This window comes from Herpailurus yagouaroundi, unplaced genomic scaffold (assembly GCF_014898765.1).
Source record: "Herpailurus yagouaroundi ecotype Mexico unplaced genomic scaffold, PumYag 183, whole genome shotgun sequence".
NCBI classification, from domain to species: domain Eukaryota; kingdom Metazoa; phylum Chordata; class Mammalia; order Carnivora; family Felidae; genus Herpailurus; species Herpailurus yagouaroundi.
Genome location: NW_024412414.1, coordinates 18,554,774 through 18,560,794, shown reverse-complemented (window position 1 = coordinate 18,560,794; position 6,021 = coordinate 18,554,774). Strand labels below are relative to the sequence as shown.

General features: G+C 41.2%; 1 long non-coding RNA gene across 1 annotated transcript; it reads left to right on the top strand.

The window, feature by feature from the left end:
* The first annotated feature begins 2,773 nt into the window (after positions 1–2,773).
* Positions 2,774–4,153, top strand: LOC121041396 (uncharacterized). The gene is made up of 2 exons (XR_005795718.1): positions 2,774–3,522; positions 4,005–4,153. It is a non-coding gene; the product is annotated as an uncharacterized LOC121041396 (long non-coding RNA).
* Positions 4,154–6,021: the final 1,868 nt, after the last annotated feature.

Sequence of the window (6,021 nt, the reverse complement as noted above, 5' to 3'; positions counted from 1 at the left end):
GGCTGATGCGGCCTGCAGATGTGTTTTGTTTGGCCCACACTGTGCTTCAAGTTTGAATTAATGGCCAACGTCTAAAAATTGGGAGGCTTCACATAAAAGTCCGGATTTCCAGCTTCCCGGAAAAATCTGGCAACGCCAAGTCCCCACTTTTTTTTTCCGTTGCAAAAACTGGCTACGGGCAAGTAAGAACAGCTGCCCCTTTTGATGGACACAGAGTCCCGACATTTATTACCGGGCCTGCCACTCCCTACAAAGGAGGGAACCTCAGCTACCTCCCACTGATTTAAGCCCAGCCCGCTGTATTCATTCGCAGGACCCATCCGGCTTCTGTTTGAGTTTTCCACCCTAGCATTCATCCCCTTGAATTCCAACAGCATGTATACGAAGCGAGTGTTGTTTGGGTACTGCTGTTTTGGTAACAGGAAATGGGGCAAGAACCCTATTGACTCACTTGAATCGTACGGTTGGTACCTGGCAGAGGCGGGCTTCCAGAGTGAGTCTCTTGATTCTAACGTTCGTTCTCCAACATTGCACATCTTCGTGTAGCCAAAGCACTGTAATTCTCAGCCTCAGTCCTCCACGTGGCAGCAGACATCACTCACGTAGCCGTGAAATAACTTGGACTATTAGGAAACAGTGGTTGAGCCCTCACTATAGACCTTCTAGACACGGTTTCTGTCCACACATGATGAACTGTGGGGCTGAGAGTCAACGTACCAGAACTGCTATCAAAAAGCACCGGAGTGACAGAGGGGTCCCTTCTCTCCATATGTGTCAGTCTGTTGCCTTTCCCTGGGGAGGATTCTGGAGGTGAGGAGGAGTGTGAGTCTGCATTTGACCTCGGTGGAGGAAAGCTATAGCTAGCTAGGAAGGAAAACAAAAAACAAAAAACAAAAAACATGATGTCCTGTGCCATAATTTACTTGTTTTTGTTTTTGTCTTTTTTTTTTTTTTTGAGAGAGAGAGTATGAATAGGAGAGAGGGGCAGAGGGGGAGAAAGAGTGAGAGAGAATCCCAAGCAGGCCCCATGCTGTCAGCACAGAGCCTAACATGGGGCTCAATCTCATGACCCAAGAGATCGTGACCTGAGCCATCCAGACACCCCAAGTATTTCTTTCTATAGGGATCCCTTTGCACGCTTAAAAAGTAAGGTAATATTCAGAGCAGTTTGAAGTCACTATGGTCTCATTTGAGCGTAATTATTATTTTCCTGGAGGTGAAGTGCCTTATATGGGAATGAGATGGAGAATACATTTAAGGGAAAGACAAATCATGAGGACTGAAACGTAAAAGGTTCCACCTAACCTTTCCTTCACCCAACATAGAACCCATTATTCAGTAGAAATAACGCTCATCTTAAAAACAAAACAAAACAAAACTGCAGAACACCTATGTTAACAGGACACACTTATGGTACTGTTGAGTAAGAACCCATATTATTGGACGCGACTCAAAAACAACAAGAATATCCCAGAAGACACTTTGTACCAAGCATTTTAAGTATCATGAGTAAGTGATTGCTGGTGGTGAATATGTTGGGGTCAGTGCTGGGAAGAACTGACTCAGAAACCATCCAGGAGTAGCATTTTCTTGCCAGGAAAGAAAGGAAAAAAGAGAGAAGGAGAGAGAAAGGGGAATAAAAAAGAAGAAAAAAAAGAGCGGGTGTGAGGCAGGAGAGAAGAGAAGGGATTAGAAAGGGCCAGTTAGAAAGAGCAGAGAATCTGCAAGGAAACGCCACCAATACCAAAGGCTTCCTATTCTGAATCCACTCCCTCCTCCTCAGTTAAATGAACTGTTAAAAGACCCAAACCAAAGCGGCAGCCACCGAGCCAACAATAACTTGGGAAGTTAGAGCAGATGGCTCCACCTCTCCATCTGATTGCAGCACATCCATAACCTCCCCTTAGCTCACTCCCGCAGCAACAGAGGAGGACAGGCGTGTGAACGGCTGACGCTCACGAGAGGAGGCCAAAAAAGCCCAGCTCAGACTTCAGAGCTCAGGCTGCAATTATAGGCCTGGCAGTGATGCCCGTGTCGACTGCTCGTTTTTCTGATTTTTCAAAAATAGCCTTGGGGTCTGGGTGGCTCAATCGGTTAAGGGTCCATTTCTTAATTTTGGTTCAGGTCATGATCTCACGATTCGTGAGATCAAGCCTTATGTCGGGCTCCACGCCGACCATGCAGAGCCTGCTTGGGATTCTCCCCTTCCCTTTCTCTCTGCCTCTTCCCTGCTTGCGTGCTCTCTCTCTCTCTCTTTCAAAAATTAATAAATAAACTTTAAAAAATGGACTTACAAGAAAGCCGTCTTTTCTTGATAAAATTCGCGTCTTGCAGGTGAGCCCTCAAACACAGCCATACGGCCCATGGAAAGTTCTGCTTTTGTACTTGAAAACATACATCACACATTCCTTAGGCTGTACCAAGTGAAATCCAGTGAAGGAGAAAAACATCTGCACTTCTTAACCGTCATGAATCCCTGAGCTATTGTCGTAATTATTTGGTGTCAAATATAAAGAGGGAGACAGTCTTCTGACCGAATCGTTGTCGAGATACTAGTTAAAAATACCACTGCTTTCCAACGCCACGCACTGTGAACAGCACATATCTATCTTCTCCAGTGGTGGTGGTAGAGATAGGCAAGCTCGTGTGGTTGGATTTGGGATAGCCAAAGGCTTTAAGCAGGGTCACCCAAAACAGTAGGTGAGCCCTACACTCACTTCAGAATGTTGAGTGAGGTCAGGTTCCAGTTATTTATCTCCAGGCAACATTTTGGCCATCAGTTTAAAATGCTGCCCCTCAGGGCATTGAAGAGGAAATGAAGAAGATTTTCAGGAAGAAAAAAACCGCAATGGGTCAGATGTGTACGACTCTTGAGACCAGGAATTGAAACTAGAAGAAGCCCTAAAATGCAAGTAGGAAATCCAAAGGAGTGAAGCAAGTCTGATAGGAATTCATCGACAATGAGAGTAAGGCAGCAATGGCAACCAACATTCAATGTCAAGGACAGCTTTAAAAAGTGGTGGGAATGATGGCTCAATAGATAGAGAAAGGTCACCTGATGACCTTGACCACTCCATCCCGGGGGTCCCATATTACAAGGTCCTCTCTTTTCTCAGAGGAAGACAGAACTCTTTGTATGGAATCTCCTGAATTTTAATTGTTGCCAACTAATTATTTTTTAACTTTAACACTGAGGAGAAAAAAACAAGTACATCCGTATGCTAAGTGCAGCTTGGGAGCTGTGAGTTTGGCTCTTGCGGTCACATTTAGGATACTTGGCTTACTTACCTCTACGTGTGTGTACAAAACTATTAGAGAACACGGCCCTGAATTTGACAATAAGAGGACACGGGTTTGTTTAAGCCTCAGCTTTGGATGGTATTGGCCACATGCCCTTGGCCAACCCCATCGTTCATCTAAGCATCTGCGTCCTCCTCTATGTAATAAGCAGTTACTTGTGTGTTACACTCAGGAAGACTTAAAAACCCCCTTTGCTTACACCCCCAACCTCGACAATGCCAGGTAAATCTCTTATTTGTAAAACCTTTTATCCTGTAATTAGAATACTACGTTTAAAGGTAAATATATTCCTAGGAAAGACTAGGAGGCAACTTAAATTGTCACTTAGTTGCAAATATCTCACAGAAGCCCTACAAATGGTTTTAATGAGAAGAAAAGATATAGTAGGTGGCTGAAGATGACAGAGAGTGACACCAGAGGGCTATGGAAAGGGACTTTGGGAGCCCTGAAAAATCAGGCCAAACTTATTTCTCAAGGTACCTTAAAGCAGAGTCTCCCTAAAAGCTGTAGGGACTACTAATTCCCTGGGAATCAGTGTTCTAGGAACATCAACATCTGAGAGCTAGGTTAAGTGAACAGCCTGATTACAGGACTTTTCAGAACCTTTGGTTTTGCTTCTGAGCCCTGCATATCTGTAAAAGGGCCATACAGCATGCTGTATTCTTAAACTTTCGACCAAAGAACATTTTTTTCTTTCTTTTTAGGGAGCACCAAATACACCTCTTCAGAAACATGGATCCATAGTAAGGAGGTTGTAATGACTTTTACTCACTCTTAGTCTCCAAACCTATTTTACTTTTTTTTTTTTTTTTTTTTTTTTTTTAGGAATTTCTACTTTTTTTGTATGTGAGACCAAAAAAAAGGCATGCGTTAAATATTTTGGTTGTGTTCTTTCCAAGTATCTGGAATCAGCCTCAGTGTAAACTTTGTAAGTTCAAAATTTTCTCATCAGTCGTGTCTTTATGCTTGAGTCCTAGCAAGAAATGCCTTTATTTTTGTTTTTTAATCCTATTTTACCAAGACTACACTTACTGGATTAAAGATATTAATAATATTTCTAAAAATAATAATTCATGCCAAAGCCTTGAGCTGGGACTCCGAACACATTGCCCTTACAAGGCTTCCCACGAATTATGGCAGGATTTATGAATTTAGACTTAATATAAATTTGAATTGCTTCTTCAAAGAAAGCGCATCGCTATTATTTTTCACTGTTGGTTTTTACACAAAGCAAGTTCCTGGTCACAAGATGATACGATAAATATTTAAAAATTTGAATATCTGACTTTGAGGCTAATATGGACTACAGGTCTCATTTTGAATATTATCACCAATGAACATTCTAACGTGCTAGCCTTGTGGAACATTATGGTCATAATTTTGTTGAGGATTCCTAAAACTGTGGTTATTGACATCTGAGTCTTAATTTTCCCCTTTAATTTAACTGTTTTTTCAAATAGGAAATCCCAAGTAAAACAATTTTTAGAAATATGGTCAGAATTTTTTCTGCCTCCCGTCTTACAGCTTTTCCCAAACAGCCTTCTGCTGTAGTGCCTCAATTGTTTTTACTGTAATTGTTTCATTTTATTTGATGGGTATGCACATAATTACATTATTCATCCATCCACAAGTACCTGGCATTTGTTCACACTTCTACTTTTCCCCTATTTGTTTTGCACATGTGAGGCTTTCCGTGTTTGAAGATACATTCTGTGAGAGATGTGTGTGAAAGGTATTTCATTAAAGTAACTTGTTTAGTTTTCGATTTGTCTGATTTACCACGCTCCCCTCTCCAGGAAAAAGAGGCTGAATTTATGTGGGCTTTTTATTAGGTCTCGTGTCATTGTAATCCTTCTCTTTCAATCATAATTTTTCCATAGACATGAAAGATTTCGGCAAAACATGCTGAACAGAGAATTCACTGTGAAACACGGGTAGCTTTTTCAAAACCTAAAACAGTAAGAGTACCCTGAGAATAGAACAAAAGAAATTAAAACGCTAGATATGCCACAGTTGTCTCATGCAGCAGTTAGAAATTTAATTATTTTATCTCGTAGAATAATGTGCCCTTCAGAAATCATTTTGGACTAGATGTTTCAAACCAATGATCTGTAGTTAATTATCTTTAATAACTGTTGCACATTATGGTTAGATCTATGTTTTTGCTAAACCAATTAATAATATCTTCATTAGTATAAAGACAAGGTAGCAGGATCCTTTCATTTTTCACATTGAAAGAGTAGATATTTTAAACACTGTAATTTACTTTAGCCATACATTTCCAATGATATGACTAATTAATGAAACTTCAAAGACATAACTTCCAAAAAGCTACTTATTTTAAAGTCGTTGTTGAACATTTAATGACATTAGGTTGGGGGCACTGCTGACGCCCTAACTACCCATGGCCTGGAATTGAGTAAACCCGTTTAAACTACCAAAACGTTTAATGTTTAAAAAAGAGAGAAAAATTAATCGAATATTGTCTCTTTAAAGGACCTGTTGATGACACAAGAAAACATAAAAAGAATGGAGGGCCTCTCTTTCTCTCAGCGGTTGTTAACGACCGCGGGACAAAAATACCTCCTTTTTAGTTCAGAACACTGATGAACCCCCAGGATTTGTACGGATTGCAGCGAAAGGAGGCGAGCTGAGAGGGGTGGTGGCTCAATTCCTGGGAGGCTGGCCTCTCCCTTTCCTTTGAAGTCCCGTTTACGCTCA